This window comes from Zonotrichia albicollis, chromosome 2 (assembly GCF_047830755.1).
Source record: "Zonotrichia albicollis isolate bZonAlb1 chromosome 2, bZonAlb1.hap1, whole genome shotgun sequence".
Lineage (NCBI taxonomy): Eukaryota > Metazoa > Chordata > Aves > Passeriformes > Passerellidae > Zonotrichia > Zonotrichia albicollis.
In genome coordinates, this window is record NC_133820.1 from 1,336,153 (window position 1) to 1,359,943 (window position 23,791).

The following is a 23,791-nucleotide window of genomic DNA, read 5'->3' on the forward strand; positions in this document are numbered from 1 at the left end:
TCCCAGCACTGCTTTCCCCCCCACTTTATGTCCTGTTTACAGTGCAAATGGTTTCTGCAGGAGGGCCCTGGACATCTGTGTGTTTGGCTGTTTATTGCAGAAGGCTTTTAGTGGGTCAAGGAAGCACACAGAGGGGAGCTTCTGGAGTGGCCTGTGAAATGATTCTGCTTAGCTTTGTTTTAGCACTCCTTGCACAAACCTCTGCTCCCTCCCCTTGGGTCACAGCTTTCCAAGCTGTGCCAGCAAAAGCAGAGTCAGGCTCTGCTAAACTCAAATATAATTTGCATTTGTGCAGAGGTGCTTAATTACAAACACCTCTCCTCCTGCCACAGTACTCCTGGTAGTTCCTGATTGCTCCCAGTAGGGAGCTGAGCAGCTTTGAGGGTGGATGTCATTCCCTTGGGCTTAGGAAGGTTTTCCACATCCCCAGGAGTGCTGTGTTGTGAGATGGATGAGTAAAGGTCAGTGGTTTGATGTTCCCAGAGGGCTGCTTATTACAGGATGTAATCATGGAATCACAGAATATCCTGAGCTGGAAAGGACCCACGAGGATCATTGTGTGCAAATCCTGGCCATGCTCAGGACAACCCCAAGGGTCCCAGCATGAATCCCACCCCAAGGGGTTCACAGCGAGACCAACACTTCTAAACTCTCTCTCTCTCAAGGATCAGCATGCACGATCTGTAAACCCACAGATGAACTGGAAGGCAAGCTTGTGGTGAGACAGGAAAAAACCCCCAAACCTGAGCTATTGCCTGAGGAAACATGGGAATCCCCATTGGAAATATTTAGATTAGAAAACACATCTGCCAGGAGTTTGGCTCTTGGAATTTCATCAGGGAAGTCCCACCTTATTTTCTTCTAGAGATTAAAAAACAAACAAACAAATCCACCAAAACCCATCCTGAAAATACATTGCCTGTCTGCTGTATTATTTATATGCCCAGAATTGGACATCCTCTTGCAGTGCATCCAAATCCTCTCAAGAGATGGTCTCAGGATTTTTCAGGTCCTGCTTTGGATGTGCAAGCCTTAGATCTAACTTGGAAATTGTCAGGGAACTATTTTCCACTGAAACACAAATATCCCCTTCTCACCCCCTCAAGAAACATTAAAGCCTGTTTGGAGGAGTGAAAGTGCAGTACAACATTTAGTTCTAAACTGAAGATTTCCAAGCTATGTTGACTTAGAGCATCTGTTAGTGAAACATGTCTGCTCTGCAGACAGTTTTTGTACTTGTGCTGTGCAAGCACATTTCAAACAAGCACAGCAAATGTGCTGCTGAGAACAATCCAGCAGTGCTGCTTGGGTCATTTAGATGACTTAATAGGTCTTTTCTTTTTCCTTACTATCTGTATTAAATCAATGATTCATATAAATTATGCCAAAGGGAGTTAATTGTTATTGCATGGTATAAAAAGCTGCCAAACTGAGGGCAAAACTCTGATTGCAGTGCATGAAAGAAAATGGAGCTGTGTTCTGATTGCTGAAAGCATAAAATGGCTGAACCTGTCACCCCTACCAGAACAGCCTGGACTGGAATTCCTGTGGAAACAGCAGCAGCAAAGGAATTGTAGAAGCAAATGTTTGGTGACTGTGGCGTGTTTGGAGGTTTTGGAACATTTGGATGTCTTCAGAACACACAACAAACATTAAATGTGAAATAGCCAGCTGAAAGAACTGTGCTTCTCTGGTGCCTGGATCTGCAGAGGAATTTTGGAATTTCACTTTGTTGGTTCAGGGGGAGCTGAGCTCCTCAGTATCTCCATGAGATTGGACTGTGGTCTGTAGAATTTGGTTTATTTGTTATCTCTGCAGGAGGGGCACTGCTACCATTCTCTCTTGTGGCTCCCCCAGCACATTTTCAGGGCTGTTTGAAGAGGAATTGATGCTTCTCAGGCTTTTCTAGCTTTTCAAGGTTGTGCTTGATGATCTTGGCTGTCTTTTCCAGCCTGAAGGATTCCATGGCTCTCAGAGGAATGGTACAGCAAGGGCACTTGAAGACAAGCTCAGGTGCTGCACTTTGCTGTGGAATATTTCTCAGTGTAGCCAGTGGAGAGGCAAAAAGAGGATCTGTCATGTGTTACTTAATTTTGATGTGCATTCTGCACTAAATCTTAGAGTAGGAGTCCTAGTAAAATATCTGTATTGTATTTGAATATCTGTGTTGTATTTGAATATCTGTGTCTAGGCCTTGCCCTGATGAGCCCCGGTTGTTGTAGATGGGCTGCAGCTGTGATGGCCTTCATTGGGCTGCAGCTGTGGCCAGTGAAGGTAACTGGGATAAAAGGGGGTGGGCTTGGCCAGGCTGGGATAGCCTGGAAGGAGCCCGTGCTGTGAAGAACTGCCCCCAAGAAATATCACTGAGAAGGTGTGGGACTTTAGAAATATGATAACAATAAAATCTGACATGGTATTTTCCTAGGGAAGCTGCATTTTACATGGAAGGAGATAAAACAATGAGAAGTTCATGGAATCATGGAATGGCTTGGGTTGAGAGGGACCTTAAAGCCCATCCAGTGCCATGGCAGGGACACCTTCCACTGTCCCAGGGTGCTCCAGCCTGGCCTTGGACACTTGCAGGGATCCAGGGGAAGCCACAGCTGCTCTGGAAAATCTGTGCCAGGCCCCCCCACCCTCCCAGGGAAGAATTTGTTCCCCATATCCCATCTGACCCTGCCCTCTGTCAGTTTAAAGCCATTCCCCCTTGTTGTATAATGTGAGAGTTGAAACACTGCCTGTTTGATGAAGGAGAATGGAAAAATACACACTTTTAGGAGTTGTTTGGAGCTAAATTCTGGGGTTTTGTGCAAATAAAAGTAGTTTTCAAGTAACACTAGGAAATAAATAGAGGAGTGTGTGGAATATATAGGTCTGGGGTGGGATGGAGGAGGACAACATCAGGGAGATGCTGGCACAGAGAAGGGTTTGGAATGAGAAGGTGGATTTGTTGGAGCCAGTGGGAAAGTCCAGGAGCACCACAACACACCAGAAACTTGGGAAATGAGGAAATCCATGCTCTGCAGTGACTAAATAATTAATAAGGGACCATTTCTGGCCTGCTCTGTGACCTGACCCAACTGCAGGAACGAAATGTGTGGGGTGAGGATTAATGTGCCTTAGGCAAGGGCCGTGCTGGGATTGGAACAGGAAATGATTAAAGCCCTTTGCAAAAGCTGGAGGAAAGCTTGTTGTTTTGCTCTAATATTATCAGGAATTTTTATAATCCATGTGCAGGAAGGTGAAGTAGTTGAGTGTTGGGGGGCTCCCCACTATGATCTTTTTAAAAAATGGGGAATGTTACTCTAAATTTTGGTGAGTTTTCCACCAGCATTGTAATACCTGTCTCTGTGTGGCCTAGGGAGTTAAGTGAACAAAAATTAAGGCTACAATGACAGAAATTGCCAATGACTTCTAAAGGAAGGAGAGACTGGGACTGCTTCAAACAAGTGCTTAATAAACCCCAGTGAAAGAGATGTTGACTTAACTCATTTTTAATTGCTTTTAAGCTCTTAAGTGAGTTTGGTATTGAAAGTAATTAAAGGCCTTGAAAGATTGTGGGGAACTTTGGGAACACCTCTATGGAAAGGCAGTTACCTTAAAATAATTTTTACTGCTACCTAATCTGTCTGAATCACTCAATTAATTACTTAATGAAGTGTGGTTCAGCCCAGGGATGCTGCTCAGGTATGGCAGAATCTGTGTGCTTTGGGAATAATGGAAAGCACAACACCTGATAAACAATCAGTTGTTGTTTTGAGGAACTTTATAGATAAATTAAAAAACACCAGTCAGTTTTGTGAAGCCCTTTTTTGACCAGGACTCCTTTTCCCATAAGAACTGGAATGGGTGAATTTTCTAGAGCTGCAAGGTTTCCTTGCAGAATCACAGTTTAAGCAATGTTTTCATCAGTGTGGCTCAGCTGGTTTTTCAGATGGAAATAACTCCAGCAGGAAGTGTCTCTGTCGATACAACAATCTCCAAATTGATTTTGTTGTCATGTTCCCATTGAGGACGGCGCAGAGAAGATTTCAACGCTGCCTTGTGCAGATGCAGTGGGAAAACATCCTGAAGGGATCAAGGGCTGTGCTTAGCCTGGAATTCAGGGTGGGAGAGAGGAAATGCCCCCGAGCCCAGGTGAGACCCCACCTGCAGAGCTGCCCCAGCCCTGGGGACACAGCAGGACAATGTGGAGCTGCTGGGGAGAGCCCAGAGGAGGCACCAGAGCTGCAGCCAGGCTGGGACATCTGGGGGTGCTCACCTGGAGAGGAGCAGGACCCAGGGAGCCCCTTTAGGTACTGGAAGGGGCTCTCAGTGCTTATTTTCTGTGCTCTATTAGCAGTAGGATCTGTCTCCCCAAACTCTGCTTCTCAGCAATGCACTGAGCTGAATGATTCTGATATTCCAGTTATTCTGAGTTTGCAGATTGAAGGACAGCCCTCCCCAAAGGATGGCCCATGTAAATTGAAGTGGATTATTAAACCAGGCTAGAATTTACTGCCCTTTGCTTTTCTAAACACAATGAAGTGAAAATCAAGAATGAGGGCATTTATCTTGAGTGTGTATTTTTCTGGATTACAAACTTTGGCAGATGTGGTGCAGAGCGATATTTCTTGGCCAACTGGCATGTTTGAAAGACCGGCCTTAGAGAAATGAGTCTCTTTTAAATAGAGCTAAATATAAATGCAAACCAGCTCTCACTCTAAGTCTCTCTTATCTGCTGGTAGAAGTTCAGATTAGAGTGTCTGACTGAACTATCTTGAACCCACCCATCCTGCTGTTGCATTGACTCCCAGCTCAGCACCTGAAATGCAGGGCTGGACAGGAGCAGGAGCCCAGTGCTGATATTTCAGTAGCAGTTGTCCTTTTCCTGCTCTTTGGCTCCAAAAGCAACCTCTCCAGTTTTCCAGGGGATTAGACTCTTTTTTTTTTTTGTTTTAATCAGTAACTGTGAGTAAGTAAAAATGCGGATGGGATTTGCTGCTTTTCCTAAGCTCGCTCTGCCCTTCTGGCCTGCTGCTGGCATCCTCCAAGTGGGAAAGTTATTCTAAGGATACCGTGGAAGTGATGTCAGGGGTGACATTCAGAACCCTGATGTGTGTCACTTGTCCTTCTTGGGGGCTGAGCCAACAGGATGTTCCTGGAAAAGGGCAGTGCCCAACTTTGCCAGTTTAATGCTTTCCTCCCTGTTCTTGCCTCTTGAGTCCTCACTTTGATCCTGCATGTAAAAAATGAAGAAGGATCCTGGGATATTAAATACTCTGGAGTCTCAAGAACCATCTAATTTTAGAAGCTCATTGCACACCTGGAAATGTTGAGTCATTTTTTGTTGTTCCATGGAGTTTTCCTGGAGGGATGTTTTCCCCTGGTGGATGTGTGCAAGGTGCTGCTGAACCACAGGCCCTTTTAACCCTATTCATTAAAAACTCCTTCCCCTCCTGAGTGGCCAAAGCCAGCTCCTGGTGGCCCCAAGGCAGCTGCCAGTTTTTAAGGAGAGGAAAGACAGGAAGGTGCTTCCAGCCAGGAACGACCCTGTGGTTTCCTGCAATGTTCTCTGCCTCCCAAAATTATTTCTTTCCATGCCTTTATTTCCTGCTAGGTGTTTGCACAGATGTTTTCCCTTCCAGTTGCTCCAGGTCCATTCTTAGATTCAGATCCATTCTGGATAATTTGTATACATTCATTAACATTTTGCCTTGTTTTTCCACAATTTGGGTCCTAAGTGCATTAGGCTCCATGACAAATGTCTCTGGTATCCTCTCTGTGGTGTCTCCCTGCTCATGGTGTAACGTTATTGCCTTTAAATTCTGTTTCTTTAATTCCATTCCCTGTGTGAGTAGAGGTGTCTGAATTAACCTTCACAATGAACCTGCCAGGGCTTTTCCCAGTGCCCAAATAGATTCTCATTAATCCCTCTTTTGTAATGCAGGGAAGGCTTGTCTGGAGTGTTTTGTTTTGATTTTATTATTTTTATTTTTAAATAGAGGAAAAGGCCACACTGAGGCTGCTCTCACTGAAAGGTTTATTTTTATTTCTAAGACAATGGCTGCATATAATTTTTAATGCTGCATTTTCTGGAGGTTGACTGTTGTCAGTAGTACAGTCAATATTTCCTTCAATTAACAATAATCTTAGATAATGAAATTGTTGTCTTTTCATTACAAAGTCATTTGTGACTAAGAAACCTGGAGGTGCCTTATATAATATAACTTGCACAAGTGAAAATAATTATTGCAGAGTCAATTCTAGAAGAAGTTTGGGAAAATTGTTGAAAACAGGGAGTAAAGAAAGTGAATGTTGACATTTGGGGGAATTTTCCCCTTCCCCATTTTGAGGGGTTTGGTTGCTCAGAAGGCTGAACCCAAAATGTTGTGCAATGGGATTTAACCCTGCAGAATGTCAGACATTTGCTGAATGTTTTTATCTTCATTTGATAAGCAGTTGTGGAGTATGTTTTTATGCTACCTCTCTTTTATGAGAACCCTCTGCAATCTACCAAAGCAGGTGTTTTAATCACCACATCCTAATTAACTCAATCTATTTTATAATCCATCCACCCAGCTCCTACCACTGGAGTCCAGTTTTGTAGAAAGAAGAAGGAAAATAATGGATTCAAAGAGAAATATAGAAGAATAATTGTAATAAGATTGTGATTGAAATATAGCTAAGAAAACTAAATTTGGGGCATAGGAGGGAGGATAAAATGAAAAATCTTGTTTTGCTGCACAGGAGCACATGGAGCTGAGGGAGATGTTAGGGAATGATCTTCCCAACTTAGTAGCTGTGGTAATCTTGGGAAATATGAAGGGATTTAATCGATTTCTTAGCAAGAAGAAAGTGGGAATGGAAGGAGGAATTCTGGGCTGCAGGAACCTGCCTTGGTGTCTTTGCTTGACTTGCTGAGAGGGATGGAGAGGGACTTGTGATGGGAGCTTGTAGTGCCAGGGCACAGGGGATGGTGTCCCACTGCCAGAGGGCAGGGTCAGGTGGGATATTGGGAATTCTTGGCTGTCAGAGTGCTGGACCCTGGCACAGAGTACCCCACAGGCAGCCACTGAAAAAACACTGATTTTTTTCAATGTTCTTGAAGTTTTCCCTGACTAAACCCCAGATCTCACTCTTCATGAACCAGGCTGTGCCAACAGGACCTCTCAGCACTGTGCTATTTCTCTAGATTTTCCAAAGACTTACCTTCTCACAAATTCACCTGGTTTTTCTCCTCCTTTAATGCACGTCTTTGCACTTCCACTCAAACACACTGATTGGGAGTGATTGTTTTTCTGTAAATACGTCCAAATTTGGTCAATCCTGCCTGTTGCCTGCTGCTTTTTGAGCAGTGGCAGAGGGCAGGGATGTGTGCTGGCAATTCCTTCTCTGCAGCTTTTCACAGCTTCTCTCTGCAGCAGCAGCATCCACTCCCTCTGAACTGAATCATTTTGACTTCTGGTCAGGAAAAGACAGAAAAAGAGCCAAAAAAATCCAAAAAAGGGTAAATCTGCTGAGTGGCAGCACAATGCAAGCAGGGATTGATGGTGAAAGATGCAGCCCCAAGGTTAATGAGAGGTGGGCACTGTTCTCCCTCTCTGCAGGAACCAGAGCAGAACAAAAGGGGGAATGTTTGGAGAATCCCTCAGCATTGAAGGTTGTGGCAGTGCTGTCCTCCTGCCAGATCCTGGGAACCCTCTGGATGTTCAGCACCACTGCACACTCACCTTTAGTGCTTGTCAGCAAGAGCTGTGGACTTGCTTGGTTTATGCACGCATGAGGATGTGCAAATACCCCAAAATGAGGACTTGGAGCAAACTGAGGTGTCAGAGCAGCTCTGCAATGAAATAATGATGGTGGAAGTGTGGGGATTGAGGTGTGAAAGCAGCAAAGGAGTGCTTGGTGATCCTGTGGTTGATGCTGAGCCTGGTGCAGCAGGCAAGGCTTGCTTTCCCAAAATCCAAGGGGGGAGGAAGATGTGAGGGAGGTGGTTTTCTCCCCCATTTGCTTGAACACTTATTTTCAGCTTCTTTCTTGCCACAAAAGGAGTAATTTGTTTAATTTTGCAAAATGTTACTGAAGCTGTTGGAAGTGGAGCTGCAGCCCACGTCTTCTTAATAAATGAGTGTGTGTATTCCTGGAAGGAAGTTAAAATGGGGCTGTGTTATATTTGGTACCTCCTGAAGTACTGAGGCTACTTTGAGTACAGAATGTGCTCTCAGAAAGACTCATTTGCCACTGCAGAGCTTGATGGGATGAGATTTGTCAAGTCCTTGTCTCTGCTGAAATTCATTTATGCTTTCCTCTCTCTCCTGAAGATATTTTAGGGCTCTGTCTCTGAATTGAAGGGCCATAAAAACAAGTCAAAAAGCCTGAAACCAGAATTAAATTCCAAGCAATGAATATGCTTCTTATAATGTAGAAATGCTGAAGCCAAGCACCCGTGGAAGCAACAGGTGGAGACGTTCCTGACCTGTTTTCCCGAGTGTGCTCATGCTCCTGCTGGCACCAGGGTTGGGATTATTGGCCCATTGGAGCATCAGCAGGGTGGGTTTTGAGTTGTTTCCAAGGATGCCATCTCTGATGGCAGGTGGTGGCTTCCTGCAGGAGGCAGGAAGAGGAAAGATTCAGTAAAAATGGAGATTTTACTGTTTTCTCTTCACTTACAAATTCATGCTGTTTCATTAGCTGGCTGGAAGGGTCTGGTGGTGTAGTTCTACAGGGAAAAGTGGGATGTACCAGCACTCCTTAGAAAAACCTCAGTTATTTTCCTGGATTCAATGTTTTCTGCCTCCTGCTTTCTCCCCCAGAGTGTTTTTTGAGTGAATGTAAACTAATACAGGATCAGTCGTTAGAAACCATGAAAAAATATTTAATGTAAACCTTTCGGTGCTGGGTTGATTAAAATAAACAACTGTTCCGAGGAGCTGGTCCTGCTTTGGGAACAGTGGGGTTTCTGTTCCTCCCTATAATGCATAAAGCATGTGGAGTGCCTCGAGAGCTTTTTTTGGGTGCTGCACTTCATTTTGAGGGATTTCATTTTCAGTTCTCGGAGCTTTTGTGTCAGCTGGGAAGGGAGGATGTAGGAGTGACATGTAAAACTCAGGCTAAAACCTGTTTAGTCCCAAATCCTGACAAATAGCTGGTAAACAAGTATTTAAATGCAAGCTTGGACTTTGTTTTCTCCCTCTGGGAAGCTGGGAAGGCCTTGCTGTTATTGCCAGCTCTGGTGTCCCTTCCCTCTCCTCGTACCCTGTGGCTCCAGTGCTCCTCCTCTCTTTGCCCACATTTCTTACATGTCCCATTTCTCCTTCTGCTCCAGTGGAGGTGAGGGCCACTCTGAGCTGGGAAGAGCTGTGTTTCCTTCCAGCAGGTTTTCCACAGAGCCTCACAGGTGTTTCTCTGTCTCTCTTGCTGCTGCAGAGCTCTGGAATGCTGTGAAGACTCCCAGCCCAGGCACACTCCTCTGCGGATTATCTCCATCCCGAGGAAGCTCGTATCCAAGAGGTACCAATTCTTCCTGTCTTTGTGCCCTTCAGTTTGAGCTGCTCCTCCCAAAGCCCTTTCCCTGCTCCCTCCAGACAGGAGAGCTTTGGATGCTGTGGAGAATTTCTGGGTCAAGAAATGCATAAGCTGAAGCTCCAGCAACACTGTGTGCCTGATGTGTTTTATTGTGTTGATTTAGAAAGTTAATAAACATCAGGTCTTCAGCAGCCTGAGTAAAACACACAGTACTTATGTGCTGCTCCTGTTAAGAATTGTGAGAGGGTTTTTTTTTTTAGTGTTTATTGGTCTTAATATCTTCCTAGTAAGTAATACATTTTTGTTCTATATTAAAAAGGAGACTTGTTTTCATTAGCTGGGTCAAAATCCCCAGGTTGGCACAGACACGATTCCTGATATAAACTTCTGTCATTTGCCTGGAGACAGGCAAATGGTTTTCTGATAGCTTCTATTTCTTGGGAGAAGAAAGCTGGAAACAGTGTTTTCAAATAGAAACTTTGCAATGTCATTTGGTTGGAGCAGTTTTTGTCTTAACTCCTTATTTTAGTTGATAGAGTCCAGCTTGATGAAACCTGGGCAGGTCAAGCCTTTTGAGCATGTACATATATTTTATATATATGTGTGTATTTTTTTATATATATGTGTAAGAGAATTTAATATAACAGTGGGACAGCATTATCTACAGGAGCTGTGAAACAGGAACATATCCCCTCAGGAAATCCCTCTGGAAAGTATGCTGGGAAAATATTCCTGTGTGCCTGCCCTTCAGTTTTCCCTTAGGGATTCACACTTCCGTGTTGGGCAGAGAAGACACAGGGGTGGCTGAAGTGTCTGTCTGACCCCATCCAGCTGTTCTTGTGCAGGAATATGGAAAAACCAGGCTTGACTCTGGTTTTTTCCATTTTATGTGTTTTGCTGCTCACTTAATGACATGAACTTTAAATGTCAGCTGCTCTTGGGTCTGCTGCACTGCGTTGGGATCAAACCTTTGGGCATGCTCTGACCCTTATCCTCACAATAATTTAGCACTGCAGCCCTGCTTTGGCACAAGCTGCCCTAAATCAATGCCTCCTTTATAGGTACAGACAAAATCTGGGGATTTCTTTCTCTCCTGCCACCCCTGCTTAGGTGGGATGGGACAGAAAATGCCAAGGATTTCAGAAAAGCTTTTCCTTGTTTGAGGCAACAACAGTGTCCCCTTTTTCCCCTCTTCATGCTAGAAAAAAGGATAAATGAAGAAACAAAAGAAATGCAGAGCTGTGGAAGGGGAGAGGCAAAGCCAAGGGTGGGTTTGGTGGGTGGTGAGATGGGAGAAGGGACACCAAGTAAGGCTGGAAGTGATGGGTGGGAGATCCAGGGAACCACATTGTGCTTGAAGTGGGAATATGTGGAGTGTTGGCTTTGCATAAAAAAGCTCCTGATCCAATCCAGCTCCAGATTAAGGAAGGTGAAGCTCAAGAGTGAAGTTGATGGAGCCTGTGGAGATTTGGCTGTCCAAGCAGATTGAGGTTGCTCTCCAGGCTGTGATTGTCCTGCTGGGGATCTCCAGCAAATATTTCCTTCTGGGTGGCTTTATCTTGGGTTGAACCCCTCCCTGTTAGACTCAGTGTTCATTCAGAAATCAAAAGGTGGAGGAAATTGAGTTAAACTTGAATGTGTGAGTGCTCCATGCCTTAGCTTACTTAGGTTGTTTCCTGCTTGGGAAATACCCCACTCTTCCCATTCTAATTGAAATTCCAGCTATTAAATAGTTAAACATGGTGTGTCTGTAAAATCCATGTGTTTCTATAAATACCTCTCTTATCTCTGTAATGCTTTGGTTTGATGTAAATATTTTTAAATGTGCTTTTACATTAGGCTGGTTTTTATCCAGTGTGTGTGAGTGGAATTTGGAACTGGGCCTGACTTTATACTTCTGCTCCTCAACATTTCTGAACTCATGTGGAAAATTTCTGGACTTTTAAGTCTCCTGAGCATTTCTGCCACTTTGGTGGGGTCTTCACTGGGGAGCACTTTGCCAGCAGCTCTTGGACACTTTGATGCTGTTGGGAACAAATGTAGTGAATTTTTTTAGAGCAGGAGCTAATCCTTTTGTTCACAGATCTGAAGTTTTCCTGCACTGCCAGCTCTGTTTTGGAGAACAAAATTCCTTTCAGAGAACATGTGATATGGAAAATGATTTCTGTGAAGCCAAGTTTTGTGCTGCATCCAGCTCTGGGGCCCCAACATCAGCAGCAGGACCTGGAGCTGCTGGAAAGGCTCCAGAGGAGGCCCCAGGGCTGGGAGAGCTGGGGGTGCTCACCTGGAGAGGAGAAGGATCCTGGGAGAGCTCAGGGCCCAAAGGGGCTCCAGGAGAGCAGGAAAATGGACTTGGGACAAGGGATGGAGGGACAGGACACAGGGAATGGCTCCCACTGCCAGAGGGCAGGGATGGATGGGATAGTGGGCAGGAACTGTGGCAAAAACGTTTTAAAAGGGGATTTTTTAGAGGAGTGGATCTGACTCAGGAAAGTATAATCAAGGGTGTTGCCTAGGATGAAATGCTGGGTCATTAATCCTTATATTTCATCACCTTATACAAGGAGGAAGTTTCCCTGTGTGATCTATTATAGCATATTTATATTTATCATAAAAGCCCCAAATGGTTTGGGTTGGAATGGACCTTAAAGCCCATCCAGTGCCACCAGGACACCTTCCACTATCCCAGGTTGCTCCAACCTGGTCTGGAATGCTCCCAGGGATTAGGACAGCTTCTCAGGGCTTCCCCACCCTCCCAGGGAAGGATTTTTCCTAAGATCCAGTCTAAGCCTCTCTGTCAGTTAGTGAAGTGTCTGTCTCCATCCTTCCCTTCAGGTCCTGGAAGATCACCATTAGGTCACCCCAAAGCTTCTCTTTTCCAGGCTGAACCGTCCCAATTCTCCCAGCAGAGCTGCTCCATCCCTCTGCTCCCTCGGTGCCTTGTCTGGCTCTGCTCCAGCAGCTCAGCAGCAGCACTGTGCTCTGCTCAAGGCTCTGGGGCTGAGGTGAGCTGATGGCAAACACCCTCCCTGTCCCCCCCACCTTTCCACAGCGCCTTCCTGCAGTGTTCTCCACATTCCTGCCCTCACAAAGGCCGTGCTGGAAGCAGGGGCCTTTCTCTCAGATGTATAATTCAGCCCCTGTTCCCAGCGTGCCAGCCTTGTTTGTGTTGATGAATGAATGTTCCCTGTGTACAGCCTGCAGATTGCTCTGCTCCTGGACTGCAGTCCTGCTCAATGTACCTGCTTCTGATTAAGTGCATTTGAATTTGGGAGTGTGCTTAATGAGCTACACCTTTCACAGATTCTTTTGTTAATTCAGAAAAGCTGCCTGCTCTGATTTATGGCGCCAAAAGGGGTAAACTGCCATTAAAAGCATTAATTAGTCTTGGTTGACTGCACAAAGAATAGACTTGGTGTGAGCCAGTTTTTGATTTAGCCCTTTGATTTTTGCCTAAGCTTGTTAGAGGGTCTGTATCTCTGGCTGTGTCATGCTGGATTGTATAATTGGAATTTTGTGTGAAATTCTTGGGCTGCTGGAGGAAGAGCCAATTATAATCAATAAAGTTGTGAGGCAATTGGGCAGAACTTTGCAGATAGTTTAATACAGAAATGTTCCTTTTTAACATGTGGAAGTGATGACTTGGGACTGTCAGGTTGGCAGGAAGGAAGGATCCCCAGGGGCAGGTAACCCAGGATTGTGTCCACCATCTTTGGGATTGTGGGTTTTGACTGTCCCCAGGGAAGGAGACTGCACACCCCTCTGGGCAGCCTGGTCCAGTGCATGGTCACCTCACAGCAAAGTTCTTCCTCCCCTTCAGGAGGAACTTCATCATTCCAATTTCTTCCCATTGCCTCTTGTCCCATTGTACCACCCAGCAGAGCCAGGTGGTAGCACTGGTGGTTTTTTCTTTCCCTCTACATCTTTTTCCATTTTCTACAGGTTAATTGGAAAAAAGCCAAAAAAGCCCTAAATGCTGGAACATGGTCTGAGTTGTATCCTTGGAAATCCTGTATTATATTGATGAGTGTGTTTCAGTGTCTGGTAGTTCATGTATTTCTCAATTCTGGCCACCAATTCTACACACAAAAGTTTGAAAATTAATTGAAATGCAAATGATAGCCTAAGCTTTCTTTCCAATAGACTTTCCATAATTATGCTTGACTGCAAAAAAACAATTCCATTGCTATAATTTTGGTAATTGCCTCTGGTCCGTTTGAGTATTAAGATTTCCCTCTGTCTGTATAAAGTTTCCTTCTCTCTCAGATATTATCACATTAACTTCTCCATAAAAAGAAGGTTGGATTGGGCTTCCATCCCAACTTGTCCTTAAGGAGCCAGCAGTTGGATCCTCCAGCTCTGCCTTATTTTCCTGGCAGCACTAGAGGGTTCCTTCTCCCTTCCTTCTCCCTGCATGCCTGGAGAGATGATGGTGGTACTGTAGGACTTGGGAGTACTGAACTGGAAATATCCTCTGGATATTCAGGGAGATGGGAACTGCCTTTAAAACGCATTTTTAGCAAAAACTGGTTCCTAACCGCAGCACAGATCTGAAATGACAAGTGTCTTTAGAGGCATGGGGGTATTTAAGAGCTGTATTCCCTTCCCTGAACCATCCAAGTCCTCGGGACAGTGAGTTTCCAGTGTCTGCCATGTTTGGCAGATGGATTTTTGGGTAAGAGTGAAAGCCCTTGAGCTGCTCTTTGCTTTTTCCCTCTCAGCCAGCACATCCTTGGAGAGAAGTCCATCATGTTGGAAGCACTGGAACAGCCAGGGAGGTGTGAGCTCCCCATCTCTTCACATCCACAGCCTGGGCTGGGTTATTCCCAGCTCCCACAAATGTTCCCAGCTTTGTCTCTCCATTATTTGTTTTCCTTTCCCATTGAAGGAAGCGGTTCTTTCCAGTATAAGAAGCATTAAATTGACTTAAATGCTTTGTTTGCCAAAGTAGCTCTTTGAAGTGGATCTTTCAAGTTTCTTATGTGATCTGGGGTTTGATGAGACACATTTTAACCCAGCAATCTCACAGTGAGGAAGGAAGAGAAGGAACCTTCTAGCTCTGCCAGTTCTGATTCTAACTCACATTTTCCACATTCCCTTTTAACACTTGACTTGTGCTGGAGCATCCAGACATTGCAGGGTGATCCTGGGATCAGCAGGATCTCACTGGTCAGCTTTTCCAAGCTTGTCTGCAGCATTAAGTCTCAAACTGGAAAGGTAATCCCCTCAGGAGGCTTGACCTACTCTTCAAATTACTTTCTCCTGTTCTTTTGAGGCGTTGGCTTTTATTCAGATGGTTTTTTCCTCCTCATCAAGGCATCTCGTTTAATTGCTGTGACTGCCAGGCAGAAACCTCTCTCTCACTCTTACAGACCTCCTTTTCTTCAGCTCCTTCATAATAAAGTGGTTTTTGGAGCAGGGCCAGGCCTTTAGCCCAAAGTGTCCTCTGGTTTCATATCAAACAAGGGACAGCACAGCCAGATTGCTTCCCTAATCCCTCTTCCCAAAGACAAAGGTGTCAGCACTGTCTAGACATTGGTGTTCCATGTGCTCATTCAGGGCTGAGGGTTCCCCCTCTCTCCTTTTCATCCCACACAATTGTCCTCAAAGCCTCCTAATCTGCCATTGCTCAGTGGGTGAAATCCCCCATACAATTTGGGTTGGATGTGTCCAATTTGGGAGTAGGTGGTCTGTGCCCCTTTGGAGCAGTCAGAAAAACAGGATGAGTGAGTTCTTGCTGCTGTACAGACCAAGCATTTAAAATCTCTTTTTTTCCCCATATTCATGCTGTATCCAGCCAGGAGATATTACACAGCAGCTGTTCTTAAACTTTTATATTTCTTTTATGGTTATTTAATGTCTTTCTTTGGGTCAACATTTTGCAGCTTTTCCATGGGGGAGTGGGTCCTTGCAAGCTGCAGATTTGGAGTAGGAAAAGTAACAATTCAGCTGGTTTCCTGGTCCTTTGAAATTTTCCTTCTAGTGATGGCAGGCTTTGACCTCTCCTTGCTTTGGAAGTGTTCTGCTGGGAAGTTCAGCTAATGGGAGATCATTAGGATCCTGTTTAGCCTTGGATGTGTCTGGGTGTGTAATGGAGAGGTTAGGTACAAAAAAATTAGGAGAACTGAAGACCAACTGAGAGCAGGGAAAATTCACAAATTCTTGCTGCCCAGAGTTCTTTCTCATTTTGGAGCTCCTTACAACCCTTTTGGGGAAGAAATTTTCCCTGGGGGCAGAACCTGACTCCCCCAGCAGCCCCCTCCTGTCAGGACACTGTGGCTGATAATTCCTTGGCACTTCAGGGTGCTCCTTGTGCCTGTCTGTCAGGAGAATGGTTGTGTTTTGTGTGTTCTATACAGCTGAGTGTGGCATTTCAAGTTAAAAATAAGACATCTTTAATGTCAAGATTGCAAAGTTCAGAAAGCAGAACGGGGCTGGGAGTCAGTAGCTGCACTTTGAGTTTGTTCTATATTTGTGTGAGGCATTATCAGCAGGATTTCTGTCCAGGATTCTCTCCCTAAAAGTCATTCATCCACAGAAGGTGTCTTGGGCTGAGGGCCATGGTAACTGGGGGAAAATTAATTACTTAGAACTTGTGAGGCCACCTAAAAATGAAGTTCCTTGTTTCTTCTCTAGGCATTTAAAATCTCTTTCAGCTTGGTCTAGTAGAAGGTGTCCCTGTTCATGGAAAGGGATGGGAATGAGATGGGCTTTAAACCCCCTTCCAACCCAAACCACTGTGGGATTCTGTGGAAACAAGCAGCACTCTACATTTGTGGAGCTGCTGTTGCCTTGTCTTTGGGTAGGTCGGGTTTGAAAGGTGTTTCTTCAGCAAAAGTGCCTGAAAAGAGCTGACTATTCATCACAAATTACCAGCAAAGGGGTTTGGTGATTATTCATCAGAAGCTACCAGCAAAGGGGTTTGCTGTTGGTCCCAGGCACTGCTCAAGGAGTGTTTTGCCAGTTCATTAAAGCTTGGATGGGGATTTACCAGCTGATAGCTTTGGTTCCCCTGGTGGACTCGGGCTGCAGCCCATAACATTTTGCATTTAACGTTGAAATAAAGTGGGGTTTTGGAATGAGAAGCCAGTTCTCCTGTTAGTTCAGGAAGGATTACGGAGGATTACAGAGTGGGTGTGGGTGCTCGTGCTCTAAACTGTTAATCCATATATTTTATTGTTAGAAAAATTCATTTTCCTGAGGGTTATTTGGCACTGCAAGTGCGTCAGCAGGATCTCTGTAATGCAATCAGAATATCTTCTACACAAGAGGAAACGTGTATTCTTTTTCCTCAAACAAAAAGACAACTTGCTTTACAAGGAAAAAAAAATTCCTTTCACAATCTTAAAATAATTCATTGGGGAAAAAGAAAGCTTTTTGTTTTATGAGGGGTTTGTGTCTGCAGGATCCCAGCTGAATGCCATGTAGGAATTAAGTAGTGCTAGTGTTGATTAAAAAAAAAAAAGGAATTCCTTGGACATGGGAGGTTATCAGTCAAATCCTGCTTAAAGAAATTGTTGTAATGTGCTGCCTTCAACACCTGACTGAGGCATGGGATGGGCAATAATGTGAGCAGAGTGGGCAGTGTAAGATCATCACCCTTCTCCTGATAATTTAACTCCATTATCAGTTGTAGCAGGAGTAGCTGTTGGTAAAATGAGAGGAGAAAATCATCCTTACACTTGGATTGTCCTTGTTCTCATCCCCCTGCCTCGGGGCTCGCTGCCAGTGCAGGGAGAGCATTGCAGGATTCCCTGTGGCTCTGCCTTCCCCTGTGTGTGTTTTTATTGAGTTCCTCCTCTTGTCTGCTCCTTTGATTCTGCTGTTTCCTCAGAAGGCCACACACGGAGCTGAGCCTTCAGTTCTCCTCACCATTGCCATCTTCTGTGCCATTTTCTTTATCCCTTTCCAGTCCCACCTGTGAAATAGGTGTGGTTTAACAACAGAAACCCCAAATGCCAGGTTTATCATCCCATTTTTGTGTTGCTCTGCCGTGGCTCACAAATGAGGGTCGGCCTCAGAACAGACGCAAATGAGTTTTAGTGGCTCTTGGATGCTTTTGCAGGCTGATGAATTTAAAGCAGAGGGAATTAAAATGTCAAGGTGCATCTGGGAAAGAGTAGCAATGGCAGTGGGGAGGCATTCCCCTGGTCCTGTCCCTCCATCCCTTGTCCCAAGTCCCTCTCCAGCTCTCCTGGAGCCGCTTTAGGTACTGGAATTCAAAAAAAGAAATGCAGTATTTAATGCATTTTTTAATCATTTGGCAATTTCATTTTCATTGCATGGATAGAAATATTGCAGCGTTCAATCAAGAGTTTCAGAAGCTCCATTATAAGTGATTTTTGGATAGGCAAAAATGGCCTCTAGGGGATCTTTCTAAAGCATCAGCCACAGCAATAGGAGCAGGATTTATTGTTTTATTCAGCACACACACGTTACCTTGCATGTCTCAGCAGATGATTTCACTCTCTGCACTTCTCTCAGGGCTCTCTGAATCTCCCAACTTAATTATGACTATTATGAATAATTTACTCTCCACAAACATTGCTTTGTCTCTTCTGTCTCTTTCCCAGTTTCCACTGCTGGTCCCTCTAAAGGCTCTGGGAGCACCTTGCTGTCATCCTTTTGGAAGTCTGAAATCCCATGTTTCATACAGGCTGTTTCCTATTGCTTAACTGCTCCCTAATCCATAACATTCCCTTTTCCTATTGCCCCATTACTTTAATTTTTTAATAGTGTCTCGCTGGGGCTTTTGTAAGCAGCTTATTGAGGTGGTTTATTCCCCAGTCCTGGACTCTTTAGCCACAATTGAAGGATTTGGGCTGAGTTATTTTGCTTCCCATGCTGTGTCTGTTTATCTGAGTGAGGGCACTGCAGCATTGCAGCCACTTTGCTTCATGGGAGAGGACATTGGCTAATTCCATGGTAATCCTTAGGACACTTGTTAACGAGAAGGACAAGTCTTGTGCTGTTACATAGTGAGAGATGTGAATGTGATAAAGGATTTTCAAACACATCATGGACAGGGCATTCTGAGTTTCCCCTGACTTTTCAAGTAAACAATATTTGATTTTGTTGACTTTAGCCTATATTTGCTTTCTCTTCCCTCATGGAGTTGTCTGGAAATTCCCAATCCTTCCATACTTGGAATAAACGTGGATCAGATCGGTATGTGCTATTTTTACTTTCTAGCTTGTTGAAGGTGTTCTCTAGTTTTGTTTAAGCTTTTCTTGGTTTGGATTTTGACTCATTTGCTTCCCATGACTCTGTTTTTCACTGAGCATCCTCCTCCCTGCTGTCCTGTTCCTTCCCCCGTTTTTTGGAGGTTCTCTCACATTCCTCAAGCAGACCACAGGCAGAGTCTGATGCCTTTCATTTCCCCACCTTTGGACTCTTTACATGAATTGATCCATGTTTTAAACCCTCCTGTGAACAGATGCAAATTTGTGTGTCACCCTGCTCACTTTGGAGAGCACTGGCTTTTTCCCTGTCCCAAATAAGATTTTATTCTTGGCAGGGAAGAGCTGAAGTGCTGTTTGTTTGCAGAATTTCCGGATGACTGACGGCATGCTCAGCCCTCGGAGTCCTCACGGTAAACACAGCTCTTGCTATTGGAAAAACACATCAGAAACCCCAAAATAAAGCAGGGAATGTACAGAATTCCCAAGTTAGGAGCACCACGTGGGGCTCTTGGTGGCAGTTGGTTTGATTCTGAGATGTAGGAGAAGTGAAATCTTTCAGATGTGTTCCAGGGAGAGCCAGAACATATTTTTTTTTCTTTTTCCTACTCATCCGGAAACACTTAGGAACGAGCAATTCCACCTCTTTGTCTTGTTGATGGCTGTTTTCTCCTGGTATAAGGAAATACTTTCCACTTGTATTAGATCATTATCTCACAGGGATGTGGAGCAGATTTCCATTTGCTGTTCTTGGCTGGGAAGGGCAAAATGAGAGAAATCTGCGGGAAGTTGGGGAAAAAACCTGAGAATATGAAGTGCCTTAAGCTGCTCGACTGTGTATTCTGACTTAGCCTGAAAATTCCTCTTTTTTTGGGGGTGCCTGTGGTGAGAATAAGTGGGGAAGACACTGTGCCACTGGTGGGGGTGCTGCTGTATTGTTGTTTTTATTTGGGGCTGGCAAAGCCTCTTAGTGCCAGTTGGATTCTGAACCCCAGTGTGAGGGGATGCCTTTTGTAACTGTACCAGTGCTAAATCCCTGTCCCACAATAATTCCCTGCTCTTTCACCTGTGTTTCAGGAAGCCTTTGGAAAGGGAGTTGTCAGGTCAGATGGTCTTTCTTTATTAACTAGAAATCCCCTGGAATTTCTTGGTAAATACCCTGTAGGATATGCTCCTGGTATAGGTACCCAGCCAGCTCTGGCCTCAGAATAGCTCAAAAGCCATAAGTAAATATGTTCTTGGAATTACATTTTAAAATTGGTTTTCATATTTAACTGGTTTTGAAGTTAAAACCTAATTATGAATATTAAATTCAGGTTAAAGAATCCAATTTTCTTCTAGTTCTGCATTAAATGAGCTGCCAGAACTCACCTGGTGGCAACAGGTTGGGAAGGAACATTCTCTGAGCTGGCATCACTAAACTGCAGATTCCAGCCTAAAACTGTATTTTAAACATGAATTTGCATAGAATGGAGGTCCTGTCTTTCAGAAAAAAAAAAAAATTAATTAGCTCTCCCCCAGCTGGCCCTATCTATGATGAGCCTGCAGTGGAAAAGTAGGATTCATGCTTTGGAAAAAGGGGTGTTTGCCAGGTTCTCATCTGAGTTCTAAAGAGCAGCTTTGGCTTTGAAATGAGCCGTGAGTTCACGGTGCCCTTCTATGGATGAGTGAATGAAGGATGGATTTGGGCAGTGCTGTCTGTTTTCCTGCTCCTTTGTGTGACGTGGGCAGGGCTGGCCATAAAACCCAGCGGAAAATTCCCCCATGTGTTTTGTGTTGCTGCGAGTTCAGGTTGTGCTGCTCCATTCAGAAGGGGAGGCTGAAACACATGTTGGCAGCAGTTAAAAGGGACAGTGTTTACTGCTCATCCCAGGAAACATCAGCTGTTTATGCTGCTCAAGCACTGGAGCACTTCTGGAACAGGGCAGCTCTTGCAGCTGTCCCAAAGTGGCTCCTCAGTGGGGCCCAAAGCAACTTTACCCTGTCCAGGGTGCCTTGGATGTGATGTAGAAATCTGGGGGGCCAGGCAGAGGGAATTCCAACAAAGCCATGCCAGCCACGAGCCCCTTCTCAAATTGTAGCTGATTTCTGGGCCAGGGAGCTCCAAGTGGTGGAGTTGGCTGATTGAGTGTGTTCTCTCCTGGAGCCCCTTCAGGCCCTGCAGGGGCTCTGAGCTCTCCCTGGAGCCTTCTCCTCTCCAGGTGAGCGCCCCCAGCCCTCAGAGCATCTCCATGGCCTCTTCCTATCATTTAGGAATAGCCAAATTCTTTTCATTTTCAAGGCAGATCACTGCAATTTCCCTTGAGTTTTGCTTTATGGATATTTTTAATGAGGTTCCAATGCGGTGAACAGAAACTTTTGACTTGCTTATCTGTGAATTTGCACTGATTATTGACAGAGGTGTGAAAAGGAAAGTAAATCACACGTATCCTGATAGAGTGTGGATTTATCTGACCAGATACTGGGAACAAACTGTTCCCTGTGAGGGTGGGCAGGCCCTGGCACAGGGTGCCCAGAGCAGCTGTGGCTGCCCCTGGATCCCTGGAAGTGTTCCAGGCCAGGTTGGACAGGGTTTGGAGCAACCTGGGATAGTGGAAGGTGTCCCTGCCATGGCAGGGGTGGCACTGGATGAACTCTGAGGCCCTCCCAACCCAAATTCTGGGATTCTGTATCTTTGCTTGTCCTCTTGCTGTGTCCAAACCTGGCAATGTGTTTGTAGCATCGTTGGGTGAAATAGCTGCTGTTGGCATGGCGCTGCTGATCCAGCCAGCCAAAAGCTATGGAAGGCTGGAGCTGGAAAAATGATGCCTTGTTCTGCAAGTTCAGGGACCCAGAGTGATTCATCTTCAGGCTGTTTGCAGCTGAGGGAGCAGAGCAAGGCCCAGCAGCTGCTGATGGTGAGAGCAGGGGAGCTGCCAAGGCACAGGCAGTGGCATTGCCTGCATTCCCTGGCTGGAAGGCTTTCCTCAGCCTCCCTGCTGAAGAGAGAATAAGTTTTTAGATGCTTGAAGAGCCTGTTGAGTGCATCTCTGCTGACTTCCTCTCAAGCAGATGTGGGACTTGATGTATAACGTCACCTTCAGGTCTGTAGCTTCCAGTTAAACCAGTGCTTGAGCTTCATGGATATTGCATGGGTTTTCCCCAGTAAAGCAGTCATGGAATAGTTTAGAAATCTGGGCAAGCTTGATTCTGTGGAGCAGCTTTGGATTAATTTGAATCCTCTGTTAGTTGCTGCCTTTGGATTGATTGCTGATGGCTCTGTCAGGAGATGCACAGACCCGTATGAAGTCTCCAGCTCATGTCAGGAACATGTAGGATATGTGGGATATGGAGCAGCAGGTCACCTCATTAACCCAGTCACCCCAAAATGCTGGCCAGGAGGGAGCCCAACCCAGCCCAGCTGCAGCTTCAGCCCTCTCTGGGACATGGATGTGGGCACAGACATCAGGTCACACCCAGGCAGAGCAGGGTGAGATGTGGCATTGCCCCAAGGCTGATGCTGAGAAAAAAAGTGATGTGCAGTCCTAATTAACAGCCACTTAATTGAGTGATTTGCCCAGGCTGTGTGGGATACAGAGCAGGATGTGTGAACACCCAGCCAAGGGGGTTTGAGCTTTGCAGGAAGTGATCCGAGGTCGTGGGCAGAAGCTGCTGGAGCAGCTGTGAGCCTTTTTTTTGGTTATGTTGAGAGTTCCCAAACCTTTCCAGGGCTGCACATTCTCACTGTTCTCATCACCCCTGGGAAAGTAAACCCAGAGTTCCTGCTGCTCATCTGAAGCCCTACTTTGTTTTTTGAGCAAACACTGCACAGCCTTAGAAAGCCCAACAGAACAGGATGCTTTTTCTTTGCTGGTGAAAGCAAGTGTTAAGGACTGGATTACAAGATGGGAAATGGAGCTGTATTTTTATGGGGCTCTTTTGTAATTGCAGGATTATGTCTAACAAAGCTCCTCTTCAGCTACACCAGTATTTCATTCCCTTTGGATGCTGGTGACCCCAGGGCTTTCCTTACCATGTTAAACTCTCTGAGATGGAGTTTTTCATTCTATATTCAAGATATTCAAGATGGAATTTCCCTTTTCTGCTTCTTAGTATTTTGTTAACCTATTTTAGGAATGATTTCTCTGGATTTATACCAAATATAGCAGCCATGACTCAGCCTCTGTTCCTGGTTTTGGACTCAGGGATGCACTTGGTGCTTTTGCATTCCCTCTGCCTCTGTAATTTCCCCCTTTAAGTTTCTAATCTGGTCCCCCTGCATTCCTCCTTCAGTTTACATGGCTTTCCTATTGATCTCAGGATTTTCAGGATTGTCACAATATTTTATAAAAGTGCAGCAGCAGAAGAATTCAGCACAGGGGATAGGACAAGGTGGAATGCTTTTAAACTGAACAAGGATGAATTTAGGTTAAATATTGGGAAGGAATTCCTGTCTGTGAGGGTGGGCAGGCCCTGGCACAGCTGTGGCTGCCCTGGATCCCTGGCAGTGCCCAAGGCCAGGCTGGACAGGGCTTGGAGCAGCCTGGGACAGTGGAAGGTGTCCCTGTCCATGGCAGGGGTGGCACTGGATGGTTTTTAAGGTCCCTTCCAACCCAAAGCCTGGGATTCCATAATGCACCATATCCAGGCTGTCAGACTGTCCCAAAGCCTTCAGCTGGCGTTTTCATGTGCCAGTGACAGATCTGGAGCTGCAGGGTTCTTCTGCAGCTCTGGGGAGATGCTGTTCCTCCACGTGGAGCAAAGTTCCTTGGAAGATTGCTCCCCAGCAGGGGCTGTGCTCTGCTGGAGCCGTGGTGGGGCTGCGGCCTGGCTGGAATCAGTCACCCATGCACACATTGCCCAGGATTGGGCTCACACAGAGGGGAGCAGGAGGCTGGAGAGGCACAGGAAGCTTGGCAGTGATGCCAGCTCCGAGTTCCAAGGTGGTTCAGGGGCTGATGAGGTTTTTTTTTTTTGAGTGCACTCTTAATTGCTGGTAATTGGCAGCACAGCCTGAGCAGTTCTGTCTGGTTCAGTTCTCTGTTTGCCTGCTCTGATGTCTGCAGAAGATTTGCAGGATCAGATGGCAGCAGCGAATTGCAAATCAGGAGGATTAGCATTTGTAT

The 23,791-nt window shown here is 45.3% G+C and overlaps 1 protein-coding gene across 11 annotated transcripts in view; it reads left to right on the top strand.

The window, feature by feature from the left end:
- FAM168A (family with sequence similarity 168 member A) overlaps window positions 1-23,791 on the top strand; it is a 120,405-nt gene that overhangs the window by 26,981 nt on the left and 69,633 nt on the right. For 3 of the 11 annotated variants that reach the window (XR_012577556.1, XM_074530801.1, XM_074530807.1), the window contains exon 2: window positions 9,409-9,492. The exons of the other annotated variants lie outside the window; for them this stretch is intronic. The gene's annotated coding sequence lies outside the window, so the exon portion shown is untranslated. The remainder of the gene's footprint in view (window positions 1-9,408; window positions 9,493-23,791) is intronic. 11 annotated transcript variants of the gene reach the window in all.